General features: G+C 33.5%; 1 protein-coding gene and 20 non-coding genes across 22 annotated transcripts in view; all 21 read right to left on the bottom strand.

The window, feature by feature from the left end:
* Positions 1–20,365, bottom strand: part of Syt7 (Synaptotagmin 7) — a 202,186-nt gene that overhangs the window by 124,147 nt on the left and 57,674 nt on the right. The gene's annotated exons all lie outside the window — the stretch shown is intronic.
* On the bottom strand, positions 1,608–1,689 carry TRNAS-GCU (transfer RNA serine (anticodon GCU)). The gene has a single exon. It is a non-coding gene; the product is annotated as a tRNA-Ser (tRNA).
* TRNAS-GCU (transfer RNA serine (anticodon GCU)) lies at positions 1,958–2,039 on the bottom strand. The gene has a single exon. It is a non-coding gene; the product is annotated as a tRNA-Ser (tRNA).
* On the bottom strand, positions 2,309–2,390 carry TRNAS-GCU (transfer RNA serine (anticodon GCU)). The gene has a single exon. It is a non-coding gene; the product is annotated as a tRNA-Ser (tRNA).
* TRNAS-GCU (transfer RNA serine (anticodon GCU)) lies at positions 2,659–2,740 on the bottom strand. Its single transcript has one exon. It is a non-coding gene; the product is annotated as a tRNA-Ser (tRNA).
* TRNAS-GCU (transfer RNA serine (anticodon GCU)) lies at positions 3,009–3,090 on the bottom strand. Its single transcript has one exon. It is a non-coding gene; the product is annotated as a tRNA-Ser (tRNA).
* On the bottom strand, positions 3,359–3,440 carry TRNAS-GCU (transfer RNA serine (anticodon GCU)). Its single transcript has one exon. It is a non-coding gene; the product is annotated as a tRNA-Ser (tRNA).
* On the bottom strand, positions 3,694–3,775 carry TRNAS-GCU (transfer RNA serine (anticodon GCU)). Its single transcript has one exon. It is a non-coding gene; the product is annotated as a tRNA-Ser (tRNA).
* On the bottom strand, positions 4,044–4,125 carry TRNAS-GCU (transfer RNA serine (anticodon GCU)). The gene has a single exon. It is a non-coding gene; the product is annotated as a tRNA-Ser (tRNA).
* On the bottom strand, positions 4,395–4,476 carry TRNAS-GCU (transfer RNA serine (anticodon GCU)). Its single transcript has one exon. It is a non-coding gene; the product is annotated as a tRNA-Ser (tRNA).
* Positions 4,745–4,826, bottom strand: TRNAS-GCU (transfer RNA serine (anticodon GCU)). The gene has a single exon. It is a non-coding gene; the product is annotated as a tRNA-Ser (tRNA).
* On the bottom strand, positions 5,095–5,176 carry TRNAS-GCU (transfer RNA serine (anticodon GCU)). The gene has a single exon. It is a non-coding gene; the product is annotated as a tRNA-Ser (tRNA).
* TRNAS-GCU (transfer RNA serine (anticodon GCU)) lies at positions 5,430–5,511 on the bottom strand. The gene has a single exon. It is a non-coding gene; the product is annotated as a tRNA-Ser (tRNA).
* TRNAS-GCU (transfer RNA serine (anticodon GCU)) lies at positions 5,781–5,862 on the bottom strand. The gene has a single exon. It is a non-coding gene; the product is annotated as a tRNA-Ser (tRNA).
* TRNAS-GCU (transfer RNA serine (anticodon GCU)) lies at positions 6,131–6,212 on the bottom strand. Its single transcript has one exon. It is a non-coding gene; the product is annotated as a tRNA-Ser (tRNA).
* TRNAS-GCU (transfer RNA serine (anticodon GCU)) lies at positions 6,481–6,562 on the bottom strand. The gene has a single exon. It is a non-coding gene; the product is annotated as a tRNA-Ser (tRNA).
* TRNAS-GCU (transfer RNA serine (anticodon GCU)) lies at positions 6,816–6,897 on the bottom strand. Its single transcript has one exon. It is a non-coding gene; the product is annotated as a tRNA-Ser (tRNA).
* On the bottom strand, positions 7,167–7,248 carry TRNAS-GCU (transfer RNA serine (anticodon GCU)). The gene has a single exon. It is a non-coding gene; the product is annotated as a tRNA-Ser (tRNA).
* On the bottom strand, positions 7,517–7,598 carry TRNAS-GCU (transfer RNA serine (anticodon GCU)). The gene has a single exon. It is a non-coding gene; the product is annotated as a tRNA-Ser (tRNA).
* On the bottom strand, positions 7,867–7,948 carry TRNAS-GCU (transfer RNA serine (anticodon GCU)). The gene has a single exon. It is a non-coding gene; the product is annotated as a tRNA-Ser (tRNA).
* TRNAS-GCU (transfer RNA serine (anticodon GCU)) lies at positions 8,202–8,283 on the bottom strand. Its single transcript has one exon. It is a non-coding gene; the product is annotated as a tRNA-Ser (tRNA).

A 20,365-nucleotide genomic window follows, 5' to 3' on the forward strand; every position in this document is an offset into this window, starting at 1 on the left:
GCGGATATACTGTGCACGTCTACGCCAATGCCATACTAGTGATGGCATTTGACATTTTAAAACATTTTGTGTGCTAATGTATATTATTCATAATCATATCGTTTGTTTCTTTTCGTATTTCCACCACAATCGTATTATTATTTAATATTGTCATAGCGTAGAAAAAAAAACGAAAAATACTTTTTTATAAATTGCTAAAAATTCTTACATATGATGTTTTTAAATTAACTTAAATTAAAATAATTTAAATTATATAATATGAAGTGCTGGGAATTGGAATGGCAGAGTTCCGAGAAAGTGAGACAGACATTCAAATTTTTTAAAGACCTGAAATTAAATAGACTACAAGCGAATTTCCATCTCAATCAATTTTTAACAGGGCACGGAGTGTTTGGAGAACACCAATATAATTTATTCAACAAAACTCCAGAATGTAATTACTGTGGTGAATATCAATCTATTGATCACTTGTTAATGAATAGTTCACAATTCCAGACACTCCGAGGCAATTACTTTAATAATATTAGTCAACACCAATGCTATGCTAACCTGACTTGCAGAAATATCATAAAAAAGATTATTAAACAAACTTTAGAGGATGTATTGGGGGACTGTCTTTAATGGTCTCGGAACCTGCTCGTTCCAGCTTGAGTATCTCAATATTATTGATCTTATAGTTTTGTAACTTTTACTACATCTTTTATCAACTCTTCTACTTCTACTTGCTCCAATTTTAATGTAATTAATTTTGATCTATTTAATTGGTTTTAAGAGTACCGTTTAAATATGTTATACTATGCTGTTCTTTTGTAAATTTTACATGTTTATCTTCTAAATTGTTCTCTTAACTGACACTTTTAATATTTTGCTGTTTTAATGTTTTATCATCTAACATGATTTTTGCTTCTCTGCTCCCGCCATGCTCATGGGCTTTTGCCATGTCTGGTATGTATTTTATGTGCCTACTGTATTTTGGATTTTTTGATTTTGATAAACATTTACCCGTATGCCACAAATAAGGGAAGGTCGGGAAAATTTTTTCCATATTATATTTTTAGCAAAATTCATTATTTAAAAAAATCATTTACTTTGAAATAAAAGAATTTCAAACGAGGGTCAAATTGGCCCTAAATGGGCGGTTTTAGGTAAATCAAAAATCCTGCTGTTCTTGCGTTAAGCACTCGGTCAAATCGTCTAAATGATTTCTCCAATATCCTGAAGTTAAATAAATTACTTTTCTATCATAATTTAAGCGTTGCAAATTAAAGGAGAGAAATAATGAACCAATGAAAACGAGATTCTAACAAACGCGATCAGAGCAAAATGGATTAGCAGTCCATCGTTTTAACCTCCAACATTATCTGCTCAAGTGAAAAAGAACGAATTTCAACTAGTGACTTGCACACTGCATCTAAATAAATGTGCCGACGTGGATGGGAATCTAATCCACTCGGGAAGATCTCAATGTATCAGAAGTTCATTGCTTAGATTACTCGGTCACCACGCTATATTGTAATTTCCGATATAATCTACACAGGTTAGATACAAATTAATTTAACTAATAATTTATAAGCTGCATCAAAAAAAATGGGGAAAAAATTACCCTCCGACGAGGATGGGATTCGAACCCACGCGGGCAGAGCCCAATGGATTAGCAGTCCATCGCCTTAACCACTCGGCCACCTCGTCACAATGCATCCTCCAACATTATGTGCTCAAGTGAAAAAGAACGAATTTCAACTAGTAATTTGCACACTGCATCTAAATAAATGTTCCGACGTGGATGAGAATCTAATCCATTCGGGTAGATCTCAATGTATCAGAAGTTCATTGCTTAGATTACTTGGTCACCTCGCCATATTGTAATTTCCGATATAATCCACACAGGGTAAGTACAAATTAATTTAACTAATAATTTATAAGCTGCATCAAAATAAATGGGGAAAAAATTGCCCCCCGACGTGGATGGGATTCGAACCCACGCTGGCAGAGCCCAATGGATTAGCAGTCCATCGCCTTAACCACTCGGCCACCTCGTCACAATGCATCCTCCAACATTATGTGCTCAAGTGAAAAAGAACGAATTTCAACTAGTAATTTGTACACTGCATCTAAATAAATGTTCCGACGTGGATGGGAATCTAATCCACCTATGTAGATCTCAATGTATCAGAAGTTCATTGCTTAGATTACTTGGTCACCTCGCCATATTGTAATTTCCGATATAATCTGCACAGGTTAAATACAAATTAATTTAACTAATAATTTATAAGCTGCATCAAAATAAATGGGGAAAAAAATTACCCTCCGACGAGGATGGGATTCGAACCCACGCGGGCAGAGCCCAATGGATTAGCAGTCCATCGCCTTAACCACTCGGCCACCTCGTCACAATGCATCCTCCAACATTACGTGCTCAAGTGAAAAAGAACGAATTTCATCTAGTAATTTGCACACTGCATCTAAATAAATGTTCCATCGTGGATGGGAATCTAATCCATTCGGGTAGATCTCAATGTATCAGAAGTTCATTGCTTGGATTAATAGGTCACCTCGCCATATTGTAATCTCCGATATAATCTGCACAGGTTAAATACAAATTAATTTAACTAATAATTTATAAGCTGCATCAAAATAAATGGGGAAAAAATTACCCTCCGACGAGGATGGGATTCGAACCCACGCGGGCAGAGCCCAATGGATTAGCAGTCCATCGCCTTAACCACTCGGCCACCTCGTCACAATGCATCCTCCAACATTACGTGCTCAAGTGAAAAAGAACGAATTTCAACTAGTAATTTGCACACTGTATCTAAATAAATGTTCCGACGTGGATGGGAATCTAATCCATTCGGGTAGATCTCAATGTATCAGAAGTTCATTGCTTAGATTACTTGGTCACCTCGCCATATTGTAATTTCCGATATAATCCACACAGGTTAAGTACAAATTAATTTAACTAATAATTTATAAGCTGCATCAAAATAAATGGGGAAAAAATTACCCCCCGACGAGAATGGGATTCGAACCCACGCGGGCAGAGCCCAATGGATTAGCAGTCCATCGCCTTAACCACTCGGCCACCTCGTCACAATGCATCTTCCAACATTATGTGCTCAAGTGAAAAAGAACGAATTTCAACTAGTAATTTGCACACTGCATCTAAATAAATGTTCCGACGTGGATGGGAATCTAATCCATTCGGGTAGATCTCAATGTATCAGAAGTTCATTGCTTAGAATACTTGGTCACCTCGCCATATTGTAATTTCCGATATAATCCACACAGGTTAAGTACAAATTAATTTAACTAATAATTTATAAGCTGCATCAAAATAAATGGGGAAAAAATTACCCCCCGACGAGGATGGGATTCGAACCCACGCGGGCAGAGCCCAATGGATTAGCAGTCCATCGCCTTAACCACTCGGCCAGCTCGTCACAATGCATCCTCCAACATTATGTGCTCAAGTGAAAAAGAACGAATTTCAACTAGTAATTTGCACACTGCATCTGAATAAATGTTCCGACGTGGATGGGAATCTAATCCATTCGGGTAGATCTCAATGTACCCGACTACTCGGTCACCTCGTCATATTGTAATTTCCGATATAATCTGCACAGGTTAAATACAAATTAATTTAACGAATAATTTACAAGCTGCATCAAAATAAATGGGGAAAAAATTACCCTCCGACGAGGATGGGATTCGAACCCACGCGGGCAGAGCCCAATGGATTAGCAGTCCATCGCCTTAACCACTCGGCCACCTCGTCACAATGCATCCTCCAACATTATGTGCTCAAGTGAAAAAGAACGAATTTCAACTAGTAATTTGCACACTGCATCTAAATAAATGTTCCGACGTGGATGAGAATCTAATCCATTCGGGTAGATCTCAATGTATCAGAAGTTCATTGCTTAGATTACTTGGTCACCTCGCCATATTGTAATTTCCGATATAATCCACACAGGGTAAGTACAAATTAATTTAACTAATAATTTATAAGCTGCATCAAAATAAATGGGGAAAAAATTGCCCCCCGACGAGGATGGGATTCGAACCCTCGCTGGCAGAGCCCAATGGATTAGCAGTCCATCGCCTTAACCACTCGGCCACCTCGTCACAATGCATCCTCCAACATTATGTGCTCAAGTGAAAAAGAACGAATTTCAACTAGTAATTTGTACACTGCATCTAAATAAATGTTCCGACGTGGATGGGAATCTAATCCACCTATGTAGATCTCAATGTATCAGAAGTTCATTGCTTAGATTACTTGGTCACCTCGCCATATTGTAATTTCCGATATAATCTGCACAGGTTAAATACAAATTAATTTAACTAATAATTTATAAGCTGCATCAAAATAAATGGGGAAAAAAATTACCCTCCGACGAGGATGGGATTCGAACCCACGCGGGCAGAGCCCAATGGATTAGCAGTCCATCGCCTTAACCACTCGGCCACCTCGTCACAATGCATCCTCCAACATTATCTGCTCAAGTGAAAAAGAACGAATTTCATCTAGTAATTTGCACACTGCATCTAAATAAATGTTCCAACGTGGATGGGAATCTAATCCATTCGGGTAGATCTCAATGTATCAGAAGTTCATTGCTTGGATTAATAGGTCACCTCGCCATATTGTAATCTCCGATATAATCTGCACAGGTTAAATACAAATTAATTTAACTAATAATTTATAAGCTGCATCAAAATAAATGGGGAAAAAATTACCCTCCGACGAGGATGGGATTCGAACCCACGCGGGCAGAGCCCAATGGATTAGCAGTCCATCGCCTTAACCACTCGGCCACCTCGTCACAATGCATCCTCCAACATTACGTGCTCAAGTGAAAAAGAACGAATTTCAACTAGTAATTTGCACACTGCATCTAAATAAATGTTCCGACGTGGATGGGAATCTAATCCATTCGGGTAGATCTCAATGTATCAGAAGTTCATTGCTTAGATTACTTGGTCACCTCGCCATATTGTAATTTCCGATATAATCCACACAGGTTAAGTACAAATTAATTTAACTAATAATTTATAAGCTGCATCAAAATAAATGGGGAAAAAATTACCCCCCGACGAGAATGGGATTCGAACCCACGCGGGCAGAGCCCAATGGATTAGCAGTCCATCGCCTTAACCACTCGGCAACCTCGTCACAATGCATCTTCCAACATTATGTGCTCAAGTGAAAAAGAACGAATTTCAACTAGTAATTTGCGCACTGCATCTGAATAAATGTTCCGACGTGGATGGGAATCTAATCCATTCGGGTAGATCTCAATGTACCCGACTACTCGGTCACCTCGTCATATTGTAATTTCCGATATAATCTGCACAGATTAAATACAAATTAATTTAACTAATAATTTATAAGCTGCATGAAAATAAATGGGGAAAAAATTACCCTCCGACGAGGATGGGATTCGAACCCACGCGGGCAGAGCCCAATGGATTAGCAGTCCATCGCCTTAACCACTCGGCCACCTCGTCACAATGCATCCTCCAACATTATCTGCTCAAGTGAAAAAGAACGAATTTCAACTAGTAATTTGTACACTGCATCTAAATAAATGTTCCGACGTGGATGGGAATCTAATCCACCTATGTAGATCTCAATGTATCAGAAGTTCATTGCTTAGATTACTTGGTCACCTCGCCATATTGTAATTTCCGATATAATCTGCACAGGTTAAATACAAATTAATTTAACTAATAATTTATAAGCTGCATCAAAATAAATGGGGAAAAAAATTACCCTCCGACGAGGATGGGATTCGAACCCACGCGGGCAGAGCCCAATGGATTAGCAGTCCATCGCCTTAACCACTCGGCCACCTCGTCACAATGCATCCTCCAACATTATCTGCTCAAGTGAAAAAGAACGAATTTCATCTAGTAATTTGCACACTGCATCTAAATAAATGTTCCAACGTGGATGGGAATCTAATCCATTCGGGTAGATCTCAATGTATCAGAAGTTCATTGCTTGGATTAATAGGTCACCTCGCCATATTGTAATCTCCGATATAATCTGCACAGGTTAAATACAAATTAATTTAACTAATAATTTATAAGCTGCATCAAAATAAATGGGGAAAAAATTACCCTCCGACGAGGATGGGATTCGAACCCACGCGGGCAGAGCCCAATGGATTAGCAGTCCATCGCCTTAACCACTCGGCCACCTCGTCACAATGCATCCTCCAACATTACGTGCTCAAGTGAAAAAGAACGAATTTCAACTAGTAATTTGCACACTGCATCTAAATAAATGTTCCGACGTGGATGGGAATCTAATCCATTCGGGTAGATCTCAATGTATCAGAAGTTCATTGCTTAGATTACTTGGTCACCTCGCCATATTGTAATTTCCGATATAATCCACACAGGTTAAGTACAAATTAATTTAACTAATAATTTATAAGCTGCATCAAAATAAATGGGGAAAAAATTACCCCCCGACGAGAATGGGATTCGAACCCACGCGGGCAGAGCCCAATGGATTAGCAGTCCATCGCCTTAACCACTCGGCCACCTCGTCACAATGCATCTTCCAACATTATGTGCTCAAGTGAAAAAGAACGAATTTCAACTAGTAATTTGCACACTGCATCTGAATAAATGTTCCGACGTGGATGGGAATCTAATCCATTCGGGTAGATCTCAATGTACCCGACTACTCGGTCACCTCGTCATATTGTAATTTCCGATATAATCTGCACAGATTAAATACAAATTAATTTAACTAATAATTTATAAGCTGCATGAAAATAAATGGGGAAAAAATTACCCTCCGACGAGGATGGGATTCGAACCCACGCGGGCAGAGCCCAATGGATTAGCAGTCCATCGCCTTAACCACTCGGCCACCTCGTCACAATGCATCCTCCAACATTATCTGCTCAAGTGAAAAAGAACGAATTTCAACTAGTAATTTGTACACTGCATCTAAATAAATGGTCCGACGTGGATGGGAATCTAATCCACCTATGTAGATCTCAATGTATCAGAAGTTCATTGCTTAGATTACTTGGTCACCTCGCCATATTGTAATTTCCGATATAATCTGCACAGGTTAAATACAAATTAATTTAACTAATAATTTATAAGCTGCATCAAAATAAATGGGGAAAAAAATTACCCTCCGACGAGGATGGGATTCGAACCCACGCGGGCAGAGCCCAATGGATTAGCAGTCCATCGCCTTAACCACTCGGCCACCTCGTCACAATGCATCCTCCAACATTATCTGCTCAAGTGAAAAAGAACGAATTTCATCTAGTAATTTGCACACTGCATCTAAATAAATGTTCCAACGTGGATGGGAATCTAATCCATTCGGGTAGATCTCAATGTATCAGAAGTTCATTGCTTGGATTAATAGGTCACCTCGCCATATTGTAATCTCCGATATAATCTGCACAGGTTAAATACAAATTAATTTAACTAATAATTTATAAACTGCATCAAAATAAATGGGGAAAAAATTACCCTCCGACGAGGATGGGATTCGAACCCACGCGGGCAGAGCCCAATGGATTAGCAGTCCATCGCCTTAACCACTCGGCCACCTCGTCACAATGCATCCTCCAACATTACGTGCTCAAGTGAAAAAGAACGAATTTCAACTAGTAATTTGCACACTGCATCTAAATAAATGTTCCGACGTGGATGGGAATCTAATCCATTCGGGTAGATCTCAATGTATCAGAAGTTCATTGCTTAGATTACTTGGTCACCTCGCCATATTGTAATTTCCGATATAATCCACACAGGTTAAGTACAAATTAATTTAACTAATAATTTATAAGCTGCATCAAAATAAATGGGGAAAAAATTACCCCCCGACGAGAATGGGATTCGAACCCACGCGGGCAGAGCCCAATGGATTAGCAGTCCATCGCCTTAACCACTCGGCCACCTCGTCACAATGCATCTTCCAACATTATGTGCTCAAGTGAAAAAGAACGAATTTCAACTAGTAATTTGCACACTGCATCTGAATAAATGTTCCGACGTGGATGGGAATCTAATCCATTCGGGTAGATCTCAATGTACCCGACTACTCGGTCACCTCGTCATATTGTAATTTCCGATATAATCTGCACAGATTAAATACAAATTAATTTAACTAATAATTTATAAGCTGCATGAAAATAAATGGGGAAAAAATTACCCTCCGACGAGGATGGGATTCGAACCCACGCGGGCAGAGCCCAATGGATTAGCAGTCCATCGCCTTAACCACTCGGCCACCTCGTCACAATGCATCCTCCAACATTATCTGCTCAAGTGAAAAAGAACGAATTTCAACTAGTAATTTGCACACTGCATCTAAATAAATGTTCCGACGTGGATGGGAATCTAATCCATTCGGGTAGATCTCAATGTACCCGACTACTCGGTCACCTCGTCATATTCTTATTTCCGATATAATCTGGCCATGTTAAATACAAATTATTTTAACAAATAATTTATAAGCTGCATCAAAATAAAAGGAAAAAAAAATATCATCTGACTTGAATGGGATTCGAACCCACGCTGGTAGAGCGTGCAACGGTTTAGCTGTCCATCGCATTTACCTCTTGTCCATCTCGTATCTACCTGTCTGCTAAAATCTTTCCACTTGAGAAAGTTGTGCTATTTTTGCTGTTTAATTGCTTCAGATATTTATTTTCCGCCTCTCTGAATCATAAAATTTATTTTCCTAAATATAGTCAGGCGTGAAATAAATTTTTTATCATTTGTCTAGTAGTATTTATTTGGGATAAAAAAATCAAAACTCCTGAAAGAGTAATCTTTGTAAAAATTTGTCTCTTTTAATTTTGTTTCGAAGTAAGTCTTATTAATTATTTGATTGTTCCGCTTGTAACTGTAAATAAAAGAGGTCAAATCATTTTGGTAACATAATTAATTCAACGAATAGCAGTTTCTGTATTGTTTTCTCACCAGTTACGAAAAAAATTAAATTTTGCTTCTATTAATCTATCTCCCATTTTTAAAATAATATAATTTTTTCCTGTAATGATATTTAAAGGAATGTTTCAACGGAATAAACTTAATTTCAAATTCGCGTTAGTTTAATTGTATTACTTTTCTATTTTTCAGGATAAGACTGAATTTTCTTAAATAATTATTTCTTTTTTTTTTCTATTGAAAACTTTATACAGAATAATGCTCATCAGTCGACTGATCGTACAGACATGATTTTCAGCAGAACACCTAAGTCAAAAATCACTAATCACTGGTCAATAAACGGGTTGCTGACCACGCGCACGGTATCGTCCTCGTAAAAATAGATCTACCGTAAAATGCTTGATATGGTGAGCTGATTCTCGGGCTACCAAAGCGGGGGAGCCGTCCGTTATGCTGATTATCAAAATTGCGAATCGCGAACTGGGATTATCCTCAAGGATGTTTTTCGGGCCGTCGCCATTAGCTCATTGAGCAGCTCTTTACTACTATTTGTTTTAGAAAAGTATTGTAAAACGACGAAATTCAATGAATTCTTCCTTAAAATATTTATTGTCTGGACGAAATTAAATTAATTTTAGTAATCTATTATGAAAAATATCTACGTAATAAAAGAATCGATGAGTTGAAGTGAGAAAAAAATAGAATAAAAAATATCAAAAAAACTTAGGGATGAGAACAGGGAGCACCCCTTTTTCCATCGCTGTCTACAATCTTCCAACTTGTTGCAGGTCTGTATTCCTGCGGCAGGATTAATACTGCAGGTCTGTATTCTTGCGGCAGGATTAACACTGCAGGTCTGTATTCTTGAGTCAGGATTAACACGACTTGGAAAAAAAATCCAGAATTGTTCAAGTAGCTTTGAAATGCACGAAATATTTTCAAGGTCTTTTCTATGCTAAAAATTTTTAAAACATTTGGTGCCACTTTCCAGTTAGTAATATTAAAATACCTGCTTTTTTTTTTTTTTTTTTTTTTTTTTTTTGTAAAACCGAGAGCACAATTATTAATAATAAGAGCTTTAGTCATCTGTGTTCGAATCGATTATGAATTTCGAATTGGCATGCAATATATTTCCTTTCAACTTTAAAAGTATTTCTTTTATTTACGAAAAATTATATGTTTTATGAATTGTATTCTATGCTTGAAAAAAATAAGTTTAATTTCTATTTCTACATGTGGTTCTCGAGATATGAATTCCAAATTGTTATAATATATCACTGGGAGAGTTAAGTATGAATTTGATGTCGCAAAACTTTTGTTCACACCCCAATTTACATAATTTATTTCTTAACAGAAGACTGGTCAGGAATATTTTAATATATTTATGGAAGTTAAAATGTTTTGGTTAAATCGAAAAATCTAGACAGTCTGATTTTCAACTAGCTAAAAACTTAGTTATAATAATTTTTTAAGCATTTTCGTTATTCTTTTTTTACTGTTTGCTTTACAGGGCGAGTTCTTGATATTATATAATTTGCAGGAACGTGCATGGATGTGGTTCGATGGCTTTCAACATTACTTAATCATATAAATTTTTTCTATTGGGAAAAGCTGTAGCTTCTCTTGAATACAAAGAAATGGGTAGAATTGCTTCATTCTCCCGAAGCGAATAATATATATATATATATATATATATATATATATATATATATATATATATATATATATATATATATACAAATTAACATGAAAAACATGAATAAAATAAAAAACTAAATTGTAGAGAAACAAGAATGGTAAAAGCAAATAGTCGTTATCAAGACACATCTATTGCTATAAATGCGATATTTCTGAATAAAGAATAATTATCCTAAGATAAAAATTATTCTTTATATGAGTCGATATCGCGAAAAACCTTATGTTGTAAAATATCATGAAATAAAAGAAAAATGTAAAAAAGAAATCAAACTTACCGGCGTGAATTAAAACGCGGTTATACATATATATATATATATATATATATATATATATATATATATATATATATATATATATATATATATATATATATATATATATATATATATATATATATATATATATATATATATATATATATATATATATATATATAAAATTTTTTTCTTTCATGATTTTGGATCTACTGTTATAAATTGCCTCGAATAATTCTAAACTGTCTATTTGGATCACCGTCAGCTAACTGAAGGTAAGTTCACATTTATGTGATATTTATATTCCTGAAAAAATGAACACCTTTTTCGTATTAAAAAAACTGTTGACGTTAATCGCTGCAGTCGGCTGATTTCGTTTTCGAAGGGATCGTTTTCACTGTCAATATTTTGAGCATCTTAATTTTTATTTTTCTAATCGACGCCCCAGACCATATGATTTATTGCTTCTGGACTCTATTCTTTTCAGATTTTTTAAGGTCTAAGTATTATGCTAACTAGACCGGCTTTCTAAGTCTTAAGGGATTAAATTGCGTACCGTATCTCCAAAATTCGTTGACATTTACGTCAAACGGTTATTAGAAAGTTAAAATAAAACAGCTACTTAACAGTTAACTTAAAAACTCGTATTATATCAAAGCTACCATAACTTCATAACAACATACTGCGGGTACTATAGTGCTCATAAGACTTATTTATGAAACTTTTATTTTCTATTTCCTTTTCTGTTTGCAATAGACAGATTTTATCTAATTTATATTACATACATTTTTTTATAATTCTTTGTTTAACTGACATGGTTAAATGATTCGCAAGCAATACTTGAATGTATAATCTGGCAAAAGAATAAAAGTAAAACATGTCTCGCAGCTGTTTATGTGGATGCTTTTTTCTCTCCTCATTTTCTCTTTTTTGACTTTTATGCTTCAAAAAACAGATTTTAAAAAAAAAAAAAAAAATTTCTTGACCTGCAAATACCGATCGACCGCCAGGATCTCGAGGGATTGTCTAACCCTTTTGACCTTGAATGCCCTTGAAAGCATCGCAAGTGTATATTCGAATTTATAAAGAAAACCATGGAGTGTGGTTGCTCGCAGATACGCTGAGTCATTGTTCCTTGCCTTCCAAAATGGCAATCCCGATGGTACGAGCCAGGTTTATCGACTAGCCTCAAGGGTTTCAGCGAAATTCTTTGTTAAATTCTAAGCCTGAAATATTGATTCTTTTTCGATAAGCACGAAGGATTTTCCAGAGAAAAAAAATGCCTAGTCGAATCCGAATGTTTTCAAAGAGCTATCTCTCTTTTTGGTGAGCTTGAAATGTACACTTTGTTCGGAGGGTTTTAGAAGATCCTTCAGTTCTTTTATTTTTTCTTCACTGACATCTGAGACATTTCCCCAGGAATTTGCTGATAAGATAGGTTCGAAGAACCTTTCTAGTCTTAAACTAACTACGAACACCATACATGCCTCTCCTGAACCCTTGATGTCAAAGGGGGATTTTTGCTTTTGATAGATAATTGCTGTTTTTGTTTTAGTGTTATAATTATTTTTTATAGAATTCCATTTTACTTATTTAGAAAATTATAATAAAATTCCGTTAGCTGCATACTCATTAAAAAAGCGTGAAGATTAATATTCTCCATGGCCTGGAGGGTTAAAGGGCTCTAGCCGCTGACACCCAGTTTAAAAATGAATCCTGCAGACGACTAAGGACACTACAGCTATTACTCAAATCTATTACTACTATTGAACAAAGAGCTTCAATGGTTGAAAACAATCGCATAATGTCACAAATTGCGAAATAAATAGCATTAGGATACAAATTAATTATATCAAAATTAATTTTATATTATAATACTATTTGTAATATTATGAAATTAAACGTCAGTCAAAGAGGATATTTTAAGAACAATAAAATGTGATTTTCAAATAAATTTAATAATGAAGTCAGAAGTTTTTAAATATTCCTAATATTTAAGATAAAAATGAAGCATTGTCTGCTGTAAATAATAAATGTTTAGTCATAGAATAATTTTCGCTTAATTCCATAAATTGTTGTCGTAAGCCATTAAGACAGTGCGTATGTTCTTTTTTTCCAGTGGCGCAATCTGTGACCGAGAATTCGACTTTCGCCACACCTATACGTCACGACAGTATATAGGGTGGACCCATACATCAATTTATTCATCCACAGATCGTAATTTTGACCTGAGCCCGAGAACGATCAATTTCCAATCCAGTACCTCAGAGGTATATTTTGTTATCGGGAACAAGGAGGACTTTGTGTCCTGACAGATTTAACGCGTACCAATAACCATTTAATCAACGGGGAGTCTTCGACCAGTTGGATTGGTCAAGCTCCCTTCCTACCAGGCTATCCCTGCGCTTTAATTTCAAATAAAAATGGCTTTTAAATATAGGGTTAGATTTTCATAAATATGCAGGGTGTTGCGTAATGACCGCTCTAATATATTTTATCTTCTTATAAACAACGAAATAAATGCCGATTAGCGATTGTTAATTAATATTTAAAGCAAGGAAGAAGCATGAACGCAATAAAAAAATTACTTTGGGGGAAAGCGTTATTGAAAATATCAAAGTCTGTTTGAGTATCCTATATCGAATTTTTAATACGATTGTTCGAAATACTTCCAAGCTTCTTCAAGCAAACTGAGTGGCCAAATTATTATGACCACCTCAGAGTTTTATGCAAATGAGTTATTGCGTTGCCGCTAGAGGGCAAGATAACCATAACACGGGAATGCTGGACAAGTGAGTCATCAGTTATACTGTGTTGGTTGCTCAGATATGGGAAAGAAAAGTGATTTAACTGAATTTCAACGTGGAATGATTGTGGGTGCGAGATGTGTCGGAACGAGCATCAGCAAAACGGCTGCACTTGTGAAGTGTTCTAGAGCAGCAGTTGTTAATGTGTACAAAGAATGGACAATCAAGCAAAAAACCGGATCTCAACGTCAGACTTGTGGTCGTCACAGGGTACTGAATGCTCGATCAAAGAGAAGGCTGGCCGGGGTTGTGCAGCGCAACAGGAGAGCAACAGTGCGACAAATTGCAAGTACTCTTAATCAAGGAGCAACTGTGAACGTCTCTGAACGTACTGTTCGACGCACATTGCGCCGTATAGGGTATGGAAGCAGACGACAGAAGGGGTGGTCATAATAATTTGGCCACTCAGTGTATTTCATCCAGGCCTTCTTACTACTAGTGATTTGGCAGATTTCTGAGTCGTTTCTGTTTCGTTTCCGCTTAATTATTAAGTGAAAACCCTTTTTTTACCACATTTTTGGTAAGTATTTTTAAAATATAGTATATTAATGAAAGTGATTATGTACCCAATTTAGCATATCTTACCCATGATTTACAAATTATTATTATTACTATTATTATTTTTACCTTTTTACCTCTCTAGTAATAAAATAGGGACTTCCAAGAAAAAATATCTTTTCTTTTCTTCTGGTATTCGCAGAACTCTGCACGCCACTGTTTCCAAGAAAAATCTATTCTCTTCCTATATCTCTTTCATTTTCATATCCATCTGTTGCTTCTAAAAATAGTCATTTTTCAGAACTTCCTCTAATGGTTTAGCGTCAATTTGTTGTGCATAATTTGCCTTTGAAAAATTTGAGGCGCACAATTTGTCGTTGGTACAATCCGTCGTGGGTAATTAATCAGACGACAACATAATTTTCTAGTGAGCAAAATTTGCATTTGGCACAATTCACAGCAATTGCAATTATTGTCAATTGAGATTCGTTTTCATTTACGCTAAAACTGTGTAAAACACTATTGTTGAATGAACAAAACTTTGGAACATCTGCATATATCTTTTTGTTTCGATGATTAATAGTTGCGTGATTTCTTTATAATTTCTTTATTAAGAAAGACTGGTCCTATTAAGAATTGAGTTCATGGCAAATTGTAGCAACCATAAATTTTATTTAGAGCGAATTGTAATGAGCGACAACTTTTACACTCCGTTGCAAGTGAGGAAAAGATTATTGCCGTTTAGTATTTAAGTAATCATCCGTGACGGCATGTAGTTCTGCTTTATTTAGTTATCATATTATTTAAATATGTTCTCAAAACAATATAAAACAGAAATTTAATTCGTACTATCTTTTACTATAGATTTCATGGAATCATTAAAGAAAAACGTTGTAGTTTCAAAGTCCTACTGGAATCCTAGATTTGGTGACTTATTTCGATAAATGGAGAACATTCGTTCTTGAAAAAGAAACAACTGTATGACTTTGCAAGAACATTGAATTTGATTGGATCACTAAAAATGGCACTTCTTATGCTGATATGCTCTTAAAAAATCAAAAGATATAAAGAATTGTTTTACTTTTGTTTCAACGTAGAAGAAAATCGTTTGCAAGAATCAATATTTATTATTATTTCTTCATTTTCTTTAAATGCGAACAGAAAGACATAAATTTGTTAGAGATTTTCAGATATTATTTTTATTAATTCTTATTAACAAATCAATAGTTTTTATTTAATAAGTTTTATTTTCCTCATTTCACACGATTTAAGAAAGCAAGCAAAAAGAAGGTTGTACAACATCGCTTATTAAAAATAGGCGATGTTAATATACGTTTGCGCTGGAAGCTTAGCATCCATTTGGCGTGCACTTACATGCAAACAGGCTCTCTCCATAAAGGTAATAGTTTCTTAACTTGCAACAGAGTATAATAATGAAATTTAACTGTATCCGTAATTATTGAAACAAGACATTTATATGTCAAACAATTTAGTAAACTATATATATTTCTTGGTTAGCGTTGCAGCAAATTTGCTCTGTAATTTGAAAAAAAAATATTTAAAAACGATTTTTCAAACGGGTATTGAAATGTATCTTTGATAATATTTTGTAACAAACTAGCGAAAAAATTAATTTGAACTTCATTACATGTAGCACCTCTAATTCTTTATGTTTTATACCTTATATTTCTAGTTTATTGCTTAAAATAAAAAGTAAGAAACACTGTTGGTTTTTCCGTGTAGTAATAAACAAAACCAAACTTAGAATTTCAGCACTAAGAACAAATCAGTTAAATTTCTATAAATAAGAAGCACTTCTATGATTTTTAAAATAAAAATTTGATTTAAATGAAATTAAGCATATTGCATGCATAAACCGAAAACTTGATATCTCATCAAAGTTTTAGTTAGAATTTAAAATAAACAATTTGTTTCAAACTATCTATATTGATCATTATGTATACCTCCTTATCATTAGTAGTAATATAGAATTATATTCAATAATCACATTGTTGTGATTTTGCTCCAGCTGTAGACTTTATTCGTGTTTTGTGTTGTGCATTGAGAAAGATATAGTCAAAACTACAAGAATATAGTAAATTTTACCATATTTCTGGTTCTACGGGAACATCAAAATGCTCGGTAAATTTTACCGAAGCGTTTTGGTAATGATTTTAATAAAAATAAAAATTTATTATTTGTAACTGAAACGTATTTGTAACTAAATGAGTGGTAACGAGAAGTATAATTTTAAAATTCAGAGCTTCTGGTAAACCGTCACTATATGAATGGAAAAATTACCAAATGAATGGTTTAAATACCGTATACTTTGGTTTTATTAACCGGAATTTTGTTTTTTAAAGAAATATTACTATACAGTACGGTATTTTTTACCATAGTTTTATTTCTGTGCAGCAATACATAAAAAAAACTTAGGATTTCACTAAAAACAAATCAGATAAATTTCCATAAATACAAAGAGCTTCTCTGATACTTAAAATAAAAATTTAATTTAAATGAAATTAAGCATATTGCATGCATAAACCGAAAACTTGATATCTCATCAAAGTTTTAGTTGGAAGTTAATATAAACAATTTGTTTCAAACTTTTAAACTATTCATAATGATCATTATGCATACCTCCTCATCATTAGTCGATCGAAAATAGTTACTTCATTCTGATCATTAGCTAAGTAAACTTTCATTGAAATAGTTTTTATTATTGTATAATGAGCTTGAAGCTGAATTCATTCGTAAAATGCATTTTGCAAGCGGGCTCTAGCCACACCATTAACTGGGAGCACAATTTGAGATCAAACATACTTAACTATAAAACATACCATTATTTGATTATTAGAAGGAATTGGAAACAGAGACTAAAGAAATTCAATATTTTTAATGAAAAATTAGAATTTAAGGAAAAATATAAAATAAATAATTTTAAACTGATTAGATCGACGAAAAATTTTTGCCTCGTGAAATTAAACGTTTTCTTTCTATTGAAATATTAAAATTTTTAAGGAACAAATGAGCAAATTAATCAATTTTTTTATTTTTAATTTTTAGAAATTCTGTAAATGAAATGTATCAAAAAGAAAAATTTACCCAGATTAACTTTTGTTAAATAAATTTTAAATTGAAAAGAAGGCTTTTCGCAATAATCGCATAATTTATTCAAAATCAAACACTAACTAGCATATATTCATCATTTTACTTATTAACTATCTATAAAAATGCTTTATCTAACAAATGAAAGTAAATAAATAGACATACTATAGTTTCAGTTCTATAAACAAGACCCTTTTTCAGTGTCCGAAAGTCAAATGATGGTATTGAAGTAAGGAGACGAACACGAGTAAAGTGGTTTAAAAAATAAGGACTGAGGAACAAGTTTGGACAAGAAAATAAAAAGAGAAATAAGTATCTTATTATAAGTATCATCGTACTCGCATTTGCTTAGAACAGTCCACCTTCATTTTTAATAGTAAATTTAATGGATGGCTTAGCTATGGGTAATCCTCTCAACCACTTTTTAAGTCACATGTATATGCACCACTTTGAAGTACAAGTCTTTGGTTATTTAAAGTTCCTTTTTTATAGACATGTCTACGATTCTTTCTCATTGATGGTCAATTTAGCCTACTTCAGAACGATGACAAGGAACAGTGATATCTCACGGCGGGAAAGACCCCTAGAATTTATGGTAAGTAAAATTAACGTACATTATTGAAGCCTCTGTCGCTGAGGGTACTCAATTGCCACTTAACGTTCTGAAGTGTAGAGGTTGAGGGTACAATACCTTAGTACTGTCAGCTATTTCTTCTTTTAGAATGCAAGAGAGATTTCTTTTTTTTTGTATTAAGCACACCAACCTGCTTGCGCATCTAACCGAAATCAATTAAGTTTTTGTTGCACACATAAGGATGCGGTGAGATTCAAACCTGATGTCTCCATTTTACATATAGTTGGATGGTAATGCTACAGAGGTCTATGCGAAAACGAATAATTAAAAAAATATTATAAAGATATATTTTTTACTATTCGCTGTACATTTAAAAATTTAACGTAGTTTTAAATTTAACATAGTCAAAGAGTTCAACTTTCGAAAAGAAAGATTAACTATGCGTATAGTATAATTTAAAATATGATATTCAGAATTCACGACATTTTCGACATATGAAGATCTTTCAGTTTTTAGCTTTCTTTTTTGAGAAATTTTGTTTTATATTCCCAGTAGCAAATAATTTTATAGATTATTTACATAAATTAAAGCATCGCTCATTCACTTAGTCCCAAGACTTGAATTACTTTTTAACAAACAAATAAATACATATTCATTTTGTCTGATCAAATATTATTTATAAAAATTTACTTCTGAAGAAGACTTTTTTTCTCTCTCATATCTAAATCGATGTGGCTTAGATGCATTTCGTATGCAAATACCATTTTTAAACTCCCTGAAGTAAACTTGAAATGCATTTTATGCTTAAAGTCCCGGAAATACATATTAGTTTGTTTTGTAAGGCTAACCTAGCTATAAACGCGATGCATTCTATTGCATAAATAATATGCTGTGATCATATTTTTTTTCAAAAAGCGTAACTTACGTAAACTATTTTTGTTGAAAATATAAGCTATTTTTGAAGATGCGTGGAATTTACCTGTTTTATCAAAAGAAAAGCACTTTTTTCCGGAAGCATTTAAATATTTAAACAACATGATCGTAAACAAGAAAGTCATTTTATACCACGATACTTTCGCATAAATGTATTCACAGGATATTCAACTTTTGCGTCCTTCTTTATTTACGCAGTGTTTGAAATATATATTTGGGATAAATAATAGATAAAACCTGCAATATATTATTAATGAAGTTTATTATTATTATTAATAATTATTATATTAATAAGATTGACGTAGAAAAAAGACTTTATGATGTTAAGGTGATTCTGTCGGGCATATATCAATAATGCGGAATTTTGTTTTTAATGTAAATTTGTAAATTTTTCTCCTTTTGTTTTCTACTTACAACTGTAAGCTTCATGCTATACTTTGTGGTGCATGAGGAGTTTTAAGTCGTTTAAATAAAATAAAAAAAAAATATATATCAATAATGCTAAAGCTAACCTTTTTCGATGAACCTTTTCTGAGAAACTACTTATGATATAGCATTGAAATGTTTTGGAGATAATTGAGATTATATCCATTGTGTGCTGTGATAATGTTTCAGCATCAACAAGAATGTTTTTTAATTTCAGAAAGATTTTTGCTCAAAAATGTTGCAACTTTTTTAAAAAAAATTAAAAGTTCTCAGTTCATAATTTTTTTTAAAACAAGGTTTGCCAAAGATATATATTAACAGTTATCATAGCGTAAACATGTATATGTAAATATTTTGTAAAAAAAAAAAACTGAAGTAATATCCTGTTTAAATGCTGAGAAAATTGAAAAAGGTCAGTTTTAGCATTATTGGACCGACACCCCTGAACAAAATTTGAATTTGTTGAATTTGTGTAGTTATTCGTACAATGTGTTATATAAAAAAAATGGTTAAAATTTCTATACTATGGAAACATTTTATTTACTGTAAGAAAATTTTGGACAGAAATGCGCTACAAACATTACTGTATCTTTTTCTTTGCTTGGAAACAATATTTTTAAATTTTACTGAGTTTCTGAATTATATTGCATACATCAAACTTAAAATTTATAAATTAATATTTCACTCCGTTTTTTTTTTAAATTTTAAATTTCAAATGATTTAATCACGGATAATCTATCTCAAAAACCATTTAAATAATGCATAAAACTTGAAAAATATGCAATTGAAGAATTATTTCCAGTTATTTTTCTATATTAAGTTTGAAAGATTTTTATTTCGAAACCATTTTATAGTTTAGCTACTTTTTACGTAAAATGCATGAAATTTTTAAATTTCATGTTTTTTCTTTAATTGCAAGTTTAATTAGAAAAAATTTACAATTATGATTTTAAAACTACTTCTGATTGCTCATTTAGCAGTAGAACAGCACACTCGCATGAAAGAGTAAATAAATGCATGAATTGTCACAATGTTAAGGATATCAAGTTACATTGAAAAATTTACAATTACAATTTTAAAACAGTTTCAGATTGTTCATTTAATAATGAAAGAGCAAAGAAAAGTAAATA

The sequence above is a fragment of the Parasteatoda tepidariorum genome, chromosome 8, assembly GCF_982258835.1.
Source record: "Parasteatoda tepidariorum strain Cologne lab strain chromosome 8, Ptep-v5.0, whole genome shotgun sequence".
NCBI lineage: Eukaryota > Metazoa > Arthropoda > Arachnida > Araneae > Theridiidae > Parasteatoda > Parasteatoda tepidariorum.